Source organism: Ailuropoda melanoleuca, chromosome 1, assembly GCF_002007445.2.
Source record: "Ailuropoda melanoleuca isolate Jingjing chromosome 1, ASM200744v2, whole genome shotgun sequence".
In the NCBI taxonomy this organism is placed as follows: Eukaryota; Metazoa; Chordata; class Mammalia; order Carnivora; family Ursidae; genus Ailuropoda; species Ailuropoda melanoleuca.
In genome coordinates this window covers 108,196,766-108,213,908 of record NC_048218.1, presented here as the reverse complement: position 1 = coordinate 108,213,908, position 17,143 = coordinate 108,196,766, and the positions used below count along the sequence as shown (strand labels likewise).

Sequence of the window (17,143 nt, the reverse complement as noted above, 5' to 3'; positions counted from 1 at the left end):
CCCTTGGGTGAGTGCTAGGAGCCTTCTTGGGTATCTGACCCCAAAGTGCTTGTGTCGGGGAGAAAGGGAGAAGGCTGTGGTGCCTCAGGTCAGTTTGTTCTAGTCACAGAAAGGGCCCTCAGTGATAGGGAGTATGAAGTGTGAAGCCTGAAGTGTGGCCTGGTCTTCCTCAGCAATCCACACAAGTCTGAGTCTTTGATGAAGGTGACATAAAGCTATGAAACTCTGGTCTTCACAGTTTTGGGAACTGATTTCTCTCTGTGTCTGGAATTAGACTGAGCTGTTTGGATTCCTGACTTTTTTCCAGCCTGTTCTGCAGCATTGTTTTTTAATACGTGGTTCTATTCCCTTGGGCCAGGAAAGGAAATGAATCTCTGACCTCTCTTTGCCTCACTGAGATGACATTTGCATTTCTCAGTTAAGCATGCATTACTCAGAGCTTCAGATCTTGGAGCTAAGGCACTAATACGTATCCCTTTGCTATGGGGTTGGGAATAGATTTTCATTTCTGGGAAATCCACACTTTTAACTACTTAGCTAAATATCAGCCACCTGTATGTTTGTTCAAGATTCAGTCTTACATAGCCCAAGCAAAAGAATATAAATATCTAGGACTTTAGGTGGGAGTGGGAATGCTGAAAAAAAAAAACAAACTGCTTCTCATATATACACTTGCAAACCAAACATTTGATGTACTTCTTCCATGTTGGAAGAATCAGTAACCTTTGATTTTTATAAAATATATTGTGACCATCACTTGAATTCGCCAGTTCTGTAAATGAATTTGTATTCTATTAAACACAACATGTGATAATGAAGCAACTACATTGATTTCATAATTAGTAGACGTTAAATGTGAAAGATGCAGTTTTGTGCAGCTTAAAGATGGTGCTCAGAATATATGTGAAATAAAAGATCTTTTTGTGAGCCCTAGGTCCACAGGTTGGGATCCATTGTTGAACGTATGTGTCCTTTTTAGACTATTCCCTTTGTGATTATTTCACTTTTAGAGTGGATTTCGACATGAGTCAGTCAAGTACGTTTTAAGAAAATCATCTTATGTCTTGCCATGCTCCATGGGAGCTATTAGATTGGGCTCACTGTTGCCTCAGCTGCAATGTCTGTATGTGAGAAATCTGATAATAACCAGGTAACTAGTGCCCCATTGCAGTTTTTTGCTCATGACTTGCTTGGACCTGGACTGGTTTGGTTTTACTGCATGCTTTTTTTTTTTTTTTTTTTTTTTTTTTTTTTTTTTTTTTTTTTTTTTTTGCTGCCTACTCTGGACTTCCTTCTAATCTTTATACATTATTGGTTTCCTCTTATATTTTCAGTATCTCTCTCTGCCTAGAAGCGATTTCCCTGCAAGGTATAAACCTGTGCAAGGCTTAATAAGACAGGGTAAAGATGCATAGGTCTAAAAGTCATGATAGCGCAGTAGCTACAGACTTGCTCTGCCTTTTCCATCCTTAAATAGCAAAAGTAAAAACGCTCTGTAGATGGGGAAATACTGATTACCAGTATCAGTGAGCTCATCTTGTTTCTAAGTATTACTGCCCACTAAAAGGAACCAGGGCTTCTTGGAGAAATGACTGATTTTAATAAGGCATAGGGAAAGTACAAGGTGAGTTGAGATAAACCATGTGGGCCAAAAGCAAGGAAGTGCTTAGCCCAATGGGAAAATGTAGAAAAAGGACATGGGAGTTGCCTTGGAGGCACTTCTAAATTTGACAATTTGTATGTCAGGAATGTCAGTAAGAGATTAAATTACTTTGAAAAATAAACCAGATTCAGGAATTGATAGTGATATTAAGAATAAGGAAGTAATATTAAGAATAGGGATTGGGGCACCTGGGTGGCACAGTCAATTAAGTGTCCAACTCTTGGTTTTCAGCTCAGGTCGCGATCTCAGCGTCGTGAGATTGAGCCCGACGTTGGGATCTGCACTCAACAAGGAGTCTGCTTGGGTTTCTCTCTCCCTTTCCCTCTGACTCCCACCCCTTCTCTCTCCCTCTAAAATAAAGGCAATGCCCCCCACAAAAACAACACCAAAACCCAACCCCCCAAAAAAACAAACAAACAAACAAAAAAACAAGAATAGGGATTAAAAAAGGGAGGATGCAGACGAGGAAAGCTTTTCTTTGCAGAGTACCAGCTAGAAAAGGTAGAATGAATGATAGAATTAGCAAGTCACCATTTTACCACCTCAGTGTAATAACTGATGAGACAGCAGTCTTCACTGGGTGCGAAAAGCCAGTCGGAGAAAGGTTGTGGGAGAACAGGATTTTCCATTCTACCGGTATCACTCTCCAGTCAGTTAGAATACTAAGAACAAATGGTACCTTTTGAGCAGGGATATCTGGCAGTCACTGAATGATCAAATTTACCCAAATGGGGTAACTTGACATTTTGTGCCTCCAGATATTATTCAGTTAGACGCACACAACATACCTTGTGAAAAAGCTAATCATGGATGAATTGGGCAGATTCAGAATGTGGATCATTCTGTAAAACAACCAGCATAGACTAAAAAAAAAAAAAAAAAGGGTCACTAAAAGTGAACAAATGTGATGGGGTGGGAGGAAGCGATTTTAGATCAAAAGAGACCAAAGAGAAGTAACAATGTGTGAATGTGATTGGTGGCTAGGGTAGTAGAAGACAGAGCTGTAGGAACTGTTCTGGGACAGTTGTGTAAATCTGAATACAGGCTCTATGTTAGTATTATTGAAATAATCTTTCAAGGTGTGTTAATGGTATGGTTAAGCTGGGGAATATTCCTATTCTTCAGAGATGCATATTGAAGTATTTAGGACAGATGGGTCATAATTGCCTGCACCACATTTTCAGAATAGATCAGTGGAAGAAAGAGAGAGAGAGTGTGTGTGTGTGTGTGTGCACACACATATATGCTTGTGTATTGTATTTTTTGGCTGATATATATTAGAGTATATGTACGTACACATGCGTATGTATATGCATATATGCGTGTATTGTATGTGTGTGTTAATTTTGAGAGAAGAGTCCTGAGTTCAGCGCCTGACACACAACAGGTGCTTAACAGTCTCTTAGGCTTTTCTGTTACCCTGCCTACTTGTTCTTAGTCACCTTAGGGAGCTTCTCTGCCTATTCTTATATTGGTTTGTCTTATTCTATCCTTTGCCATCTTCCTTTCTCTTTCCAGCCAAAATAATCTTTGTTTAGAACATTGCTTAAAGTCATCATCAATAAAGCAGACTTTGCCTTTTATCTATCATATGTTCCTTGGGCGCCTATTATCAGGCAGTGTTGTTGCCATCGTGGATCCATTCTGCCCCCTTAGAGCTCAGTGTCTGGTGTTTCTGGAACCCAAGCTACCTTATCTCCTTCCCTCGCACGGTGCACCCCCATTTGCTGCAGTTGTGGGTCACTCACAGGTCTGGATGTTCAGGAGCAAGGTTATTTCACCTCCACAGGGAAGAGCTTTTCCATCAACTGAGTTAGTCACGGCCTGAGTTGAGTTGTCACTCTGTCTTGTCATCCCTTTCAGTCTCCTCACTGATGCTCTCTTGATGGAGAACAGATGCCTCTCCCTAGCTGTGTGACTCTTACCTATAATGTAAGTCTGTCCAGCCTAGGGCAGCAAGAGTGCTGGCAAGCTTTCTTCCATCTCTTGAATGTCACTGACATGATTAGCTTGTGGAAAAAGTGCATATGTGTTTGTGTGTATGGGGTGGGGGCATGGGGAAGGCAAAACAGCAGATATTTGGAGCCCGTGGAAAGTAAACCAACGTTCATTATAAATGTAGATTATTGTGCTACTTAGGTATTTTGGCCCCAATTTTTCAACAAAAATTGAAAATAGAAGCAAAAGCTTAACTGCCTAGCTATTCCCTTGAGCGTTTCCTTGTCTGTCACCCAGTGCCCCCCCAAAGCTCTGAGCCAGGTACATGTTTTTTCTCCTGTTCCAATAAATCCCGAAAGGCTTCTGGTCCTTTGTAAACTGGTGGGGGCTATCAGCAAGGGTCTGCAAACATTACCGCCTGAGTTCTGTCAAGCACTGCGGAGGACTAGCAGGAATACCCAGGTGAATTTGCTTTCACACTGTCACCGCAATGACGTTGAAACCCAGGTCTATAAAGATCTAGAACTTGTTGGGACAGGGGTACTTGGAGCCCTGGCCTCTGTCTGTGGTTGTCTGTCGCTAGCATCTTCGTGTGGCTTCTTCATTTTGGTCTGCGTTAAAACATCACTTTCTCAGGCTTTTTCTGTTCATGACATCTGATGCAGCCAAGCTTCTACCCAGCACCCTTTTATTTTCTTCACAGCTGTTTTCATTATTTAAGATAATAGACATTTTTCAACTTATTATCTCCATCACCCCCTTAAAGGACTTTATTCTCTTCATGAGAATAAAGCTCATGCTGAATTAGTGTCTGGCATGCAGTAGAAGCTCAGTAGATACTTAGTGAATTTATGAGTGAATCTATTTGTACAATTTTGGTGAAACCCAGGAGTTGATTTACTTAATTGTCAAATGATGAGTCTGTTTAGGACCTCTGGAGTTTTACAATTTCTGTGCTGTAGGTTAAAATGTATAGGTATCTCTTAAAATCTTTGCATAAAATTGGATCAACCGTAATCTTTAATTTATGAAATACTCTTAGGCAAAGTTGATGCAAGTTTGACTTTAAAAAGTTTAATTCTGTTATTTTTAATCTCATTAATAATTTTCCTTAACTCAATAACCGAAACAAAAGGCAAGACAGTAATAAGCTACGTGTAGCTGAATGTTCTGTCCTCCTTCCCACATGCCATCTCTGGCCATCATGTGTCCTGAATCCTGTTTTCTTCATTCTCCTGCTGTCTTGTTTTATAGTGTTCTGTAACATCTTAGATGTGTTTCTTAAAGTGTGTATCTGTGGTATATATGTGTGAAATTGTTTTTTTTTTTTAAAGCCATATGTAATCTTTTAACAATTTAACTATGTCATGCCACATATCATCCATCTTATTGAGTATTGCTATAATTTGTCTTGATGACTATAACACACCATTGTCTGACCGTTTTAGTTCATTCACTCAGTTTCCTGTGTTTGGGGTGTTTCTGGGTTTTTGTCCACGTAAACTATGCTGAGATGTGTATCCATATTGTCTTTTGATGAACATGTGAAAGATTTTCCTGTGGGTATGAATCTAGGAGTTCAATTGCCAATTATAATTATAGAGTACATGAATATTAAGATAATGGAAACAGTGCCAAACTATGTTCCAGAGTGGTTGTACCAATGTATATGCCTATCAATAATGTGTAATGATCTTGTGGTTACAAATCCTCTTCAACATTTTATATTCTCAGATTTTTAAAGTTTCGTTTGTGACATGATACTATATTGTGGTCTTGATTTGTGTTTCCATGATAACTGATGATGTGGGCATCTCGTCCTATAATCAGTTATTTCTATGAAATATCTAGTCATACTTTCTCATTTTTCTGTTGGGTTTATACTATCATTGATTTGTAAAAATTCTTCAAATATTGTTGATACCTGCTTTGTTGGGTGTATATATGGTGAATCGCATTTCCCAGATTATAACTTGTCTTTTCACTTTTAAAGATTTATTTTGATAAACAAAAGTTACTGATTTTAATATAGTCAAATTACTTTTTTTTGAGTTAGTGTTTTTTGTTTCAAAAGAAAATTTTTCTATCTCAAAGTCTAAACTAATAGTTCTCACAGTATGTTCTGTTAGGGCCATGGGGGTCCTTGACACCCCTTCAGGCGGGCATTGAAAATCAACCCATCTTTAAAAGAGTAGTAACATATTCTTTGCCCTTTTTTTTTTTTTAACTTATTATGCTGACATTTGTACGAATGATGCAAAAGCTATGGTATGTAAAACAAACCTACTGGGACTTTAGCACCAATCAAGGCCATGTGCACACCTGTCCTGTAGTCACTGCATATACTGCTATGTATCTCAGTAACAGGAAAAGAAAAGGCTAAGTATCCTTGATGAGGAAGAATGTATATTGCTGATTTGGTTAAATCTCACCCTTTAAATATGTGTCTTTTAAATATTTTGCATTACAGAATAGGAATTGTTCCTAAAGCTTCTGCCAGATAGGATGGTCGTCTAGAGCAACAACACTTGGTGATTGAGCCATGAGCTGAATTAGATGCTTTTTCCTGGAACACCAGTTTTACTTGAAAGGATGATACACAAACTACAGTAATTCAGACTGGGATATTTGGCTGGCATTTTCTCAAAAAAATGGATGAAGTGAGCCTTCATCAAGGAAAACAAATAGCAGCACTTTCCAGTACTTAGAGATCAGTGCCAATATTAATACCGTTTTTGATTTTGTATAATGAAGAGCACATTCTACATGAATTCTGCATGAGTGTACATCTCCAAATGACCAGTGATTCTATGATGTTATAAAATCTAGCACAGATCAAAGGGTTATTCAGAGACTAGGTTAGACTAAAGGATTTTAATGTAAGAAGAATATTCATTGATGAGGATTTAGATTCTCCATTGCAAACAACCTTTAAGAAACCACCACTTTTTGAGTTTTGGTGTGGTGCCAAAGAAAGAAATCCAGAAGGCTATTAGAATACTTCTCCCTTTTCCTATTACATATCTTTGTGAGACTAGATTTTCTTTAATATGCTTTCATTAAAACTACATTTTGAAACTGATCAAGTGCAGAAGTGAATATGAGAATCTCTTAGTCCAGATGTTAAGGAGTGATGCAGAAATGTAGAATGTCACCTTTCTAATTAAGACTTTTTTTTTTTTGAAAATGTATTTTTCATAAAAATGTGTTGTTATTCATGTTAACATTTGGCTCTGAATATTGGGAAAGGGGTCTTGAGGCCAAAAGTGTGAGAACTTCTGGCTAAAATATATTTTACTATATTTTTGAATAAGGATATTTAGGGGTTAGTTTGCTTATTTTGATGTCAGGCCTTAACTTATACTGGACAGCATGTGGACAGTCTGTAAATACCAAAAAAGGACACCAGACCTTTATGAAGAGTAATTAAAATTTAAAAATATGTAAAACTTCCCAGTCTGTCTTTATAACTCCTATAGATCAGAAATCTTCTATTTCACTTTTTTCTTGAGTTTTTTGGTAAGGTTGTCTGTTTGTTTGGTTATTCACCCACCCACGAAACATGTGGATTATGCAAGTAATAACCGTCATGTCTTTTTCCCACCTCTGTCTGAGTAAGACCACCTCCTGTGAGGCTCAGGGCCCTGGGCTTCTGCTCGCCAGGTCTCTAGCTGTCGGGCTCACTGGTCTGGCCTGGAAAGACTGGCCTATTTACAGTGTAGGTCACTTATGGTAGTTGGTATTCAGTGGACATATGATGATAGATAACTTGCTACTTGTGTGCTGGCACAATCCCCAATTTTCTGTTGAAATGATAGGAGGTGAATTGGGAGAAGTATTCATGCTCCCTTATTTGCGATTTCTTATTTGGCCCTGTGAGTATCAGATACTAACTCAAGAAATTTCCTGTGAGATTTTAATCTTGCCAGTACCATCTCTGACATAGTAAGTTACTAGCAAGAGTGGGGGAGAGAATTCTGTTTTTATTGAATAGCTGGTACGTGTCAGATACTGACATGTCTCCATTAGTATCTTAGCAGCTCTTTGCAGTGATAGCTTTATCATGATGTGTTATGAGTTATGGAACAGGGGGAGAGCGTGGAGGCAGAGGAGCTAAGAAATGTAGCTCAAGGTCACAGAAGAGTCAAATTCAGCTGTTTATCTGAGAAGGGCCTGCTTTTTCTACCATATACAATTGCCTCTGTAAAAACCTGAGTGCCCATAATATTGACTGTTTTATGCAACGTGATTATTGCCACTGTTGTGCAAACAAGTGAAGAGGCAGAGCAGTCCTGTACACTCTTGCATCTCCAACTTGTGTTTATGTATGAGTTACAGTTTTTATTGGGCACATTCATCTCATTAGATCAGAGAGATGGGATAGGTGAGAGGGTACTGGATGTGAAGCCAGATGGCTTTTTGCTTCAAGTCCCATCGTTGGCCTTTATTAGCTGTGTTATCGTGTTCGAGTCAGTGAACCTCCCGGGACCCTAGCTTCCTAACTGGTAAAATGGAGCCAACAATAGAAGGCATTTCTCAGTGTAATTTGGCTGCTGGAAACATCCAATTTTGATTCTGTGCAAAGGCTTTAAAAGCAGAGGGCTGTATCTATGGGGATTCATTACTTGGAATTGTTAATTAGAAGTCCTGGATCTTGCTGTCATATAACAATTATGTAAAATACCATTAATGGTTTTCTCCTCACCTCTTGACTTCTGGGGCTGTCTTTTGAGACTCTGTCTCTCTTCCTTTTCTATTAGATTGAGTCATATAAAATTGCTAATATTTGGCTGTTTTTTTTTAAACCTACAAAAATGGAAATTTCCTATGATTAGTACTAATACACTTAATAGTTATTAGTGAACTTAAACATGAATGGTTAACAAAAAAAAAAATATGTTATTGTATCATAGGGCTTATGGCAAGTAGTAAGTAAGCCTAGATCTTTGTTATGTTTTTCAAAGCAAACTTTTACTCCGAATTTTCTTTCTGAGACTATTCTTGATTATACGTGGTAATCCCTACTGGTAGTGAAATATTTTGTGTTGAAGAAGCACTAAAGGTGAAGACGTGTCTTCCCCTGTAATGGGCGGGGCTGGTACAGAAAATCCTCTAGAATGGAAAGAGGACTATAGATGTATAGAGATTTTCTCCCATGAATGCTACCTTTACGTGGGGAAAACTGGCAAGAAAGTTGGTAGGTATAAAAAAGAATTAAGAAAAGACTTAAGAGGTTGCATTTTCTACATTTAAAGAATCATTGGTTAAGAAGACTCATAGCTTTTTAAAAATACTAAATTTTGTGATTTTTAAAATATTTTTCCCCGGCAGAGTGGGGAGGCCCTTGTCGTTGATAAATGATCCTGTCTCTCTGCCCTCTTTCAGTTACAGTGTTCTTACAGTTTCTCCAGTAGAGCTCTTGAATAACTTTTTTGCTAGGAAATATACCAGAGTGGATTCTAAGCACAAATGAAATTTTAAAATTATCTGTTAATCTAGACTTTATGAAATTTACTATACAATTTCTAGAAAAACAAAAATAAGTTCCACAAGTTGTTCTTAGTCCTTGCCATCCACAAATTAAAACTAAAAAAAACCACCAAATACTTGATATTTAAATGTTGGTCAAGTCTCAGAGGAAGAAATCAGAAGAATGAAAGATCTGAAAAGCCAAACCTAAGACATTAAAAAAAAACTAAAATAGCAGCTATGAGGCTTACTTAATTTCTGTGTCTTTCCTTTAAAAATCAATTGTGACTCACCATTAAATCCACATAAGTAGCTCAGGCGTTTAGGTTTCAGAGAAGACTTTAAATGCTTCCTTGCATGAAGTATTTTACCTTTGGTTTCAGTCTTTACGGAGTCGGGGCCGTTTGTGCTCTTAAACCAAACCTGTTTTGTGTTTTTCTTCAGCATTGCAGTTCTTTATTGGCCTCCCTTAGCTCTGAGGATTACGTCATAGCCCAGCTATATCGGTGCTCCTTACGCCATCCCAAACTGATTTTAACCCACTATCCACACATACACACACAGAACGCTGTCTTTTGTTGTATAAGCAATAAGTTTACAAATTTAAAAAAAATTAGTGATTTCTTAAAGCCTAATGTATGACCCCTTGGAAGAAAATCCTGCTCCATGCAATTAAAAGGAACATTGGCAGGGAACAGTTAATTGGACTTGGGTTAGTTTTTGAATTTGGAAAAGTCAAATCTCATCTGTAAATCTGTCCCTTAAAATTTAATCCATTAAAAAAAAAAGAATTTAGGACAACACGAGCACAAACACCCATTTCACACTGGAATCACAAATATTCTTTAAATATTCTCTGCATTGGACGGACCTTTTTTTACTTACCAGTTTTTCCAGCCTCTTACCGTCTCTGTAGGCAAGATTGGATCAGCAACTGAATGTAACATCTGATGTTGAGGGAGATAGACTTTGTTCTCTGCTTGAGCTGCCTGTGTTGACCAGTGGGAAACGCTGCATTAGCTCTCAGACCAAAACATTTAAAGTACTCTATGAAATGTTGACATCTCGCCAAAGGCTTGAATGTCAAGTACTACAGATGTCCAGTCCTCTTCGGAGCCTAGTTCTACAATGTGCTTGTTTAAGTTGGGTATGATTTATGCTTAGGGTTACAAATTATTAAGGCCTGACCAAACAATAACTGGTATAAAACTGGGTACAGAGAGAAAGGGAAGAGTGATGGAGCAAGTGAGAGCTCCAGCCCGCAGGAGCCTAGATCTTTCCCATGCCTAGCTGTGACCTTTTCCTGTGAAGCTGTTGTAAGAATAGCTTCTGTGTTTATTGGGAAGTATTTTCAAATTGTATTTCACATGGCCTCAACTAACTCCTTGAATCTTGTTGGAAAATGGAGAAATATTTGAGAGCAGATTAGACCAGAACATTTGCCACTTTCAGTAGCAGGGGAAGAAGGGGAAAAGCTGTGCAGGTAGGCGGGTCACCTAGGAGTCTTGATCAGTTTTGATTGAAATCTCAGGCTGTCTCCGTTAGACATGGGTGACTGAACACTGCATCTTGACCCAGTTCTAGGGGGTGTGCTAATGGTGCCTGATCTCCTCTAGCTGTTAGGTTGACATATTCCCAACCTTGAGTTGGTGCTGTTGTGACTGTGATCTTTCTTCAGGTTACCCCTCCTCTTAAATCTGGTTTCCGAGCACCCCGTTTGATCCACATTTCCGGATTCCTTCCTCATTTAACAAATTGTTGCTGGGACTCGTTGTTCTTACATAGTACTCTGGATTAATGTAATCCTTACACCTCTCTTAGGAGGAAGGGGTCCCAAGTCTCCTATACTCTGTCTGCTTTGAACTTATCCAATTTGGACCTATATCATCAACTTTGCTCATTTTACCACTTTCTTTCCCTTTCTTTTATGATAAGTATGCTCATTACCAGTCATGCTTATTATCATTATCATACAAAACAAAACCCCTCAAAGCTCTCCCTTGACTTAAGCCCTTTTATTAGGTACTACTGTCTATTAGTCATCTAAGATGTAAACCATCAAATTATCCTTCATGATCTCGTCTGCTCCTACCCAGTTAATCAGCAAAGCCTGATGATTTTTTTTAACACCCAGATATTTCTTGTTTATGATTCCCACTAAGCCCCTATTCTCTACCCCAGTCAACTCCCCAGTGTCTGCCCTCCACTCACCGCTGAGAGGAATCCCTCTAAAATACAAGTGTAGCCATGTCCTTTATGTGGGCCCCTGTCACCGTACAAGGTTAAGTTCATCCTGTTGAATCTGGCAGACCTAGTGCTTTGTGATTTGACAGTCCTCGTCTACCACTGCTTGCCTGCAGCCTGTGCGTTGGTTTGAATTCCTGCAGATATCGATGGTTCTTGCTTCCTGGCTTGGGCTTATGCCTTTTCCTATACCTAGAATATCTCCTTTTCCCTTTTTCGGGGGTCATCCGGAATTTGAACTGCTTAAAAAATTTCATGGAGTCATCTTAAAAACTAAATGTTTGGCTTCATCCTAAGGATAAAATATCTTTGAAATTCTAGATTTCATGTGTTTATTTTTTCAAATGTGCTAAAATGATGACATAACTATTTAGTCAATTTGTCCGAGTTCAATTTATCCTATTTCTTATACCTGCAGAAGCACTAGTGGCCTTCAAATGCCATTTGGCCCACTTACCCTCTTTTCTGTTAGCCAAAAATACTATTAATCCTTCCACCAGCCTATTCTTACAACCATCTGTTCATCTAATCAGTCAACTCCTATTTAGTGGTCACCGTCTGTAAACCGAGTGCTAGGAGGGCCTCGGGGTATAACTGAGTTCTTTACCTGTGCTCTTTAATTGTCCTCTCTTTGTTTCTCCCAACTAGACTGGGAGCTGAAGGCAGGGCAGTATCTTGTCAATTTTGTATCTTCAGCACCTATCATTTTTACTCTACCATTAAAAGAACACAAAAGTAAAGATGTGTTGGTTTCTTAATTTTCTTTTTCTTCTAAGATTTACTTGTGACACTTGTGTTTCATAAATGAGACTTGTAAACATTGAGAAGGGACAGAATAAAAGTTGGCTTACTTTTATTTTTGAAGGCTTATGATTTGTATGTAAAACCAAAATGATTTTATAAATATTCAATTTGATAGGCAAGAATAGGTTTGTAATCTGGTAACTGCTACAACTTACTCATATACATAGAAACCTTGAGTCAGATGTGTATATTTTAACCAAAACCAGTACTTGGGACTATGTGATCAAATTTGGTTCAATTTATGATTGCAGGTTTTTTTTAAATTTTTATTTAAAAAATTTTTTATTTATTGTGGGAGGGAGAGGGAGAGAGAGAATCTCTACTTATTTATTTAGAGTGTGAGTGGGGTCAAGGGTGGAGGGAGGGGGAGAGAATCTCAAGCAGACTCCGAGCTGAGTGATGGGCTTGATGCAGGGTTTGATCCCATGACCCTGAAATCATGACCCGAGCCGAAATCAAAAGTTGGATGCTTAACTAAGCCACCCAAGCACCCCAAGATTTATTTATTTGAGAGAGCTCACATGAATGTGAGTGTGTAAATGTTGCTTGCATGAGTTGGGGAAGGGGCAGAGGGAGAGAACCTCAAACAGACTCCTCAGCATGAAGCCTGACCCCGCTTGATCTCAAACCCTGGGATCCTGACCCAAGCTGAAATCAAGAGTTGGACACTTAACTGAGTCACGCAGGTACCCCATGATTGCAGTTTTGAAAGGCATAAGCCAAAGCCACTTCGTGAGAATGCCAAAGGAAAAAAAATTTTTTTTCAAGGAATTTGTCCATTTATGATGGTATTCCATTTGTAAGTTGAAGGGAGAACTGAAGGTATTTGGAAACCCAAATCTCTAAGTCCATGAGTTCCATACTCTTGGGGAATTATAAGGAAAAAGTATTGATGGAATTCACTAGCACAAAGCTAAGGCCTTAGGGAAAGTTGGGGTTATGACAGGCATGATATGAGTAATGAGCTAAATATCAGTCTGTCCTAAGCAGACACAGGGGGCATATTCTCATCAACTAGCTTATTTTAGAAACATACCCCTTTTTATTTTATTTAAGTTGATCATGTCTATAGTTTTGTACTCTGCCAGAAACCACTGAACTAACTGTCCCAGGAGTCTCCCACCCGTCCCCACATTTTCCTCTTGAGGCAATGACAGCATGTAATGTGCATTTTGATGCAGCTTAGATCATGTCCCATTTCCAAACACACCATCTATTTTATTTTTTCACCTCGGCCTTTGTCAGGTGATTATTTCCTCATCCCAAAATGGATCTTATCCTCCATCACTACCTGTTGAACTCTTGTGCATCCCTTAAAATTCAGCTCAGACTCTGCTGTATATGGAGCTTTTCCTTATCTTAACCACCAAGAGTGAATGAATGGTTACCCCCTCTCTGAATTCCTATTTGGCTTAATTTGAGTTCTGAGTAGGCCACTTCTCAGAATTTGTACTGTGTCACAGGTGGTCGTGGTTATCTCACCTGGTTTTGGGGAAAGGTGAATCTTTTGCCAATGTTCCCCAAGTCTGTTATTCATGGAGTCCCTTGGCCAGGAGGGCAGGGGATTTTTCTGCAGCTTTTGTCACCCCATATTGCCAAGGCTGTCCAGGCTGGTTTCCTGTGCTTGGCACATTATTCCCCTTTTGCTTAGCAATCCATAGACACTTTGCCTTCTAAAACTCCAGCTCACTGAAAAAGGAAGGTCTTTTAGGTACAAAAAAGGTGACTGTATATAACCAGTGAGGACCTCCATTATTTTTCCTTCTTTTTGTCCTAGCCTAAGCAATTTAGACATCATCTTATGTATGTATGTGTATATTTAATTCAAATTAATTTAAAATTTTTATCAAAATCATTCATTTATGTACTTTAAGAAATCAAATAATTTTATAAAGCTTGTAATGGAAAATAATAGTCCCTTCCATTTTCTTATGCCCCAGTGGCTACCTTCTTCACATTGTAGCTATTATTTTTAGGTATTAACCCTTGTATTTTTACATAAATGACAGTTCTCGGCTTTTAGTAGAATCTGTTGACATCTTTGTGTGGAAGATGAAATTTCAGCTCCCTTACTCTTCAGCACTTCTCCTCACCCAGGTAAATATGTTTACAATCTCTGGATAAATCAGTATCACTTAATCATACAATGAGAGCTAAGTAAATATCATTTATGGCTGAGGCTCATGATGTGCTTTGAAAGGGATTGTAGTTCCCCAGCCTGCTCTAGTGATCAGGAGAAATGGTGCCCCTTTGGTCTAATGAGGGCAGGCTTCCCTCATGGTTCAGGCTGCCCATTTTCCCATTTTCAGTTAGTTAAGATATGTAAACATGCTATATAAATGTTAGCTCTCATTATCACTTCAGTATTATAATTTGAGCCAAACCTTATTTAGTCCAGTTCTTAGCTGTACGTGTATGAATACTTTTAAAAGTATTTTTGCAGGGGTGCCTGGGTGGCTCAGTCGGTTGAGCGTCTGCCTTCCGCTCAGGTCATGATCTCAGGGTCCTGGGATTGAGCCCCATGTCAGGCTCCTTGCTCAGCGGGGAGCCTGCTTCTCCCTCTCCCTTTGCCTGCCACTCTGCCTGCTTGTGCTCTCTCTCTCTGTCAAATAAATGAATAAAATCTTTTTTTAAAAAAGTACTTTTGCCAACAGCTGCATTAAGAGAAATATATAAAGTCCAGGTGTACGTGAATGTATACAACTTTTGCTGGGTAGATACTTAGTAGTATTATAGCTCAACAGAGGAAAGATCTGTGGACAAATGCTTAATAATTTTCTGTTATATTTCACTAGAAAGACCTTTTATCTATTTTAGGCATTTTACTTCTGGCAACCTTTTTTTTTTTTTCTTTTTAATTTATTTGAGAGAGAAGGCACGCATGAGCTGGAGGGGCAGAAGGAGAGAGAGTTTCGAGCAGACTCTGCTGTAAGTGTGGAGCCCGATGCAGGGCTTAATCTCACGACCCTGAGGTCATGACCTAAGCCTAAACCAAGAGTTGGACGCTTAACCCACTGAGCCACCCAAGCACCCCTTGACAACTTATTTAATAGTAGTCCCTGCTCTCTTGGAAAAGTCACAGACTATATGCATGCTTCCAGAACTACATTTTTATTTATCTAGCTGAAGCTCATCTGCTGTGGAAAGCCATAATTACATTCTGATCCTATACCTTGCTGTAGTTTTTTTGTAGTTTTCCCAAGAGGCTTATTTTATATTTGATAAGCAATGCTCTTGGTTTTATTCATTTTAAAAATGAAGACAGTCATTTAGAAAACAAAAGCTTCTGAGTCCTAAATAGGACAGCTGGGGTTTGGCTTGTGGAACTGAGGAGACTGTTGGGAGACCAAGTTTATGTAAGAAGACACAATCTGAGGAAAAAACTATCAGGCAGCTGATGGGATGTGGGAGGAAAGCAGTGGACTCTCTTTTGTTGGTAAAAATGCTATTCTGGGGAGTGTCCTAGTCCATCGTACTAATTGGTAACGCTCATGTGTGGCCGTACGACTTAAATATCTACCTAAACTTGTGTTCAAAAGGGGAGTGTGTCTAGGTAATGAGCCAGTGGAGAGAAAGTCCATCGTGATTACATAATGATTCACGTAAGAATGTGGGGAGGGGGGTGGTGAGTGCCTGGTGTCTGAGCATCTCTGCACCCGTGCCTTTCGCAGATGTCTGTCACTGAGCACAGCCCCTTTCCCTGCAGCCTTCCAGTCCTTCCCTAGGGGTGTCAGGCCTTCAGAGCTGGCCCCTGATGTGAAATCTTCGGTCATCTTTGGCTAGCGTTCCATCCAGGACAAAATAAGATAGAAATTACAGCAAATTTGTGCAGCATGGAGACAGAGTCAGAGTTAGATTAATCTGTTCTTTGCAGTTTCCCGCATAACGTATTTAGAAAGTTAAATTTGGGTACAATTGAGAGCTCTGCCTCTGATCAGCCAGGAGAACTTGGGCTAGTTCTGTAAATTCTCTAAATCTAGAGAAAAGGGTCTAGTGTCCCCTACCTCATTAAAGCTGTTGAAAAGTTTAAATGAAATAGGGTATATTTTCTTACTGTAGTGCCCAGCCAAAATAGGTGGTCAGTAAGTGGCAGGGGCTCTTATTAACATAATCATAGGCTACTTGTTGCTTTACAGTTTTCTCGAAAATGTACTATCACCGAACGTATGGTAGATATGGAGTGCTAGGCTTTGCAGCTTTCATAAATGTTGATTTCTAAGGAAAGATCCAAATTTGAGAGTAGGTTTTTGGCTCAACGACTGGGTGACTGTGGTTATAGGAAAGTTCTCTCAGATGACATGACCCTACATATAACCCTGGAAAAAGTAGTGCCGAATTATAAACGTATTCTCAGGAGGAAGGAAGCAGGAGGGTGAGGAGCTCACACCTTCAAAGACAGGCACAGCTGATAGAATGCTTCCTGAGTGGGTTAGTCTGTGGCCTGGCTTCCCTGAATCCCTTGCCAAGGAAGCTGGGTATCTCCTTTCCCACCCCTCACCTCACCCAGTCTCTTTGTTCCTTTCTTTTTTCTTAATTGTAGTTGACATAATGATATTATATTAATTTCAGGTGTACAACAGTGATTCAACAATCCTATGCATTTTTCCTTGCTCACCATGTCATCCCCATTTGTCTCCATACAAATGTTACTACAATATTATTGACTGTATTCCCCATGCCTTACTTTGCAACTCTGTGACTTATTTTGTAACTGTAAGTTTATATCTCTTAATCCCCTTTATCTCCCTCCTCTTCACTCTTGTCAACTCCAGAAATTTTTAGGGTTCCACTGTTTTTAATTAACGTAGGCAAAATGTGTGGTCCTAAAGCCTCTCCATTGCCAGGAATCCCATCAGACAGCTGCCCTGCAGGAAAGACCACAATGCTTATTATCCTAATGGATTATTTCCTGATGTCTACATGAGTCTCTCATTTTAAAGCCTAGGAGAGGCTAAATAAGAGGAGAGACAAGAAATATTTTTCCTTAGGTAAGAAAAACAAAAGCACATATGAAATGAGTATTTT

At 39.1% G+C, this 17,143-nt stretch overlaps 2 protein-coding genes across 31 annotated transcripts in view; one reads left to right on the top strand and one right to left on the bottom strand.

The window, feature by feature from the left end:
* Positions 1-17,143, top strand: part of MED12L (mediator complex subunit 12L) — a 361,057-nt gene that overhangs the window by 172,799 nt on the left and 171,115 nt on the right. The window lies entirely within an intron of this gene.
* P2RY14 (purinergic receptor P2Y14) overlaps positions 1-17,143 on the bottom strand; it is a 52,380-nt gene that overhangs the window by 12,927 nt on the left and 22,310 nt on the right. For 2 of the 15 annotated variants that reach the window (XM_034664634.1, XM_034664615.1), the window contains 3 exons: positions 9,956-10,059; positions 8,307-8,407; positions 2,452-2,526 (listed from right to left, as the gene is read on the bottom strand). The exons of 1 other annotated variant lie outside the window; for it this stretch is intronic. The gene's annotated coding sequence lies outside the window, so the exon portion shown is untranslated. Of the gene's footprint in view, positions 1-2,205; positions 2,326-2,451; positions 2,527-8,306; positions 8,408-9,955; positions 10,060-17,143 lie in introns of all 15 variants that reach the window. 12 more of the 15 variants (XM_011221161.3, XM_034664592.1, XM_034664651.1 and 9 more) reach the window with 8 other exon arrangements.